The sequence below is a fragment of the Panthera pardus genome, unplaced genomic scaffold (genome assembly GCF_024362965.1).
Source record: "Panthera pardus isolate Hobbes unplaced genomic scaffold, ASM2436296v1 HiC_scaffold_27, whole genome shotgun sequence".
In the NCBI taxonomy this organism is placed as follows: Eukaryota; Metazoa; Chordata; class Mammalia; order Carnivora; family Felidae; genus Panthera; species Panthera pardus.
The window spans coordinates 63,593,485-63,595,597 of NW_026526843.1; positions in this window are offsets into that span (position 1 = coordinate 63,593,485).

A 2,113-nucleotide genomic window follows, 5' to 3' on the forward strand; every position below is an offset into this window, starting at 1 on the left:
TTACTTATCTGAGGAGTGGGGGAGCCAGTTATTGTTGTAAATGCAAATTTAGATCGACCATTCTGGTTTGCCCAGATTTAAGGAGTTTCCTGAAATGGGGATCTTTCTTTTTTATTTTCTAAAAGACTATTTTTCCCAGCTCTAGTGAAGTATGGTTGCCTATACATATATATATATATATATATATATATATATATATATACACATATATATACGTATATATATGTGTATATATATATATATATATTGTAAAATGTGATTTTTAAAAGGCATACAACATGATGATTTAATATATGTATATGTCATGAAATGATTACCACAATCAAATTAATTAACAGGTCCATCACCTCACATAGTTACCATTCTTTTGTGTGTGTTTGATGAAAACGTGTAAGATCTGTTTTAGCAAATTTCATGTATACAATACAGTATTATTAACCATAACCACCATGTTGTACATTAGATCCCCCAGAATTCATTAATTTCATAAATGAAAGTTTTTCCTTTTGACCAATACTCTAAGTGTCCATCATTGGATGAATAAAGAAAATGTGCTATATTTATACAATGGAATATTATTCAGCCATGAGAAAGGCATCCTTCTATTTGTGACAACATAAATGAACTTGGAGGACATTATGCTGACTTAAATAAGCCAGACACAGAAAGACAAATACTGTGTATCATTTGTATGTGGAATTAAAAAAAATTGAACTCATCGAACCAGAGAGTATAAACGGTGGTTGCCAGGGGCTGGGGGATGGGGAAGATGGGGAGATAGGGGGCCTTTCAATGTTAAAAGTAAGAATGATCTGGGAAAACCAGGTTGCCCTAAAACTGGTACCCCTGTTAGCATAGAGAATGAAAAGGCCTGAGGAATGCTTTACAACCCTCTGGTTTAGAAGAAAGTGAAATGTCATCCCTGGTTAGGGCAGGAGAAAACCATTAAGAAAAGAAGCCAGAAGGAAAAAATTTTCCTGAGTGATACTGGGCAATGAAAACCATTTTCAGGATGCTGATAAATGAGAAACTATGGGATGTCTGGGCCTTAGACATGATAAAGGGTGCCATCCACAGAGAATAAAATTTGGGGGGGGCAGCAGCACTTTTCCAGTTTTGCTACAAAGCACAAGGAATGTTTATACAAACCAGAAAACAGGGAAGAATCAGGTTCCTGTCTTTAAGAGTTTAGAGCTAGATTGGTGGCCTTATTTTGAAGCTGATGGAGGTTATCACATCTAGATCTCAAATGGCCAAATGAAGTTAGATTTCCTTTGGGACCTGTATTCAAGATAAGGCATTAGTTCAAATGTTTACAAAATGCCTATAGTCAACTAGGCATTATACTTGAGTGTGTTAGGGATAAAATGGTAAACAAGATTGACATGGACTCTGCCTCTATGGCAGATAATCATTTAAGTCCTATAAGAGAAGTATGGAGCCTCAGAGGAAATTATAAGGGAAACCTAACATGGTCTGGGGAGTCAGGGAAAGCTAGCCATCAGAAACGAGGTCAAAGAATAGGCCTAATGGATAAATAAGGATTAACTAGGTGATCAGATGGGGGACAGACATCCCAGGCACAGGCAACTGCATGGGCAAATACAAGGGAGAGAGCAAGTATATTTGAAGAATTACGGTATGGTCCAGTATAGCTAGAATAGGCTGTAATTCTCCAAGTGTGGTCTACAAACCATCTGCATCAGAATTACACAGACTTTTGTTTTTGTTTTTGTTTTTAAACTCAGATTCCCAGATTACTGTATCTCTGTAGTGGGGTCTGTGCATCTGCATTTTAATTTGTTCCCTTGGTGATTCTAATGCATTATAATGTTCTATATAATCTAGATGGCAAGCTTATATACATTCATGTATCAAGAAAAATAATACGTGTGTGTGTGTGTGTGTGTGTATGTGCACACGCATGCACTTTGGCACACATTTTGGAACTACATCGATGGTTAAAGAGGAAGGGAAACGCCAAAGTTTTGAAAGCCCTCTTTCCAACCTTGCTTATAAATCTGATCTTCCTAAGGTCAAAGTCTCTGGGGATCAGCTACCCGAGGCCTCTCCACAGGACTGAGGTGATGAATACCTGGGCATACCTGTAATC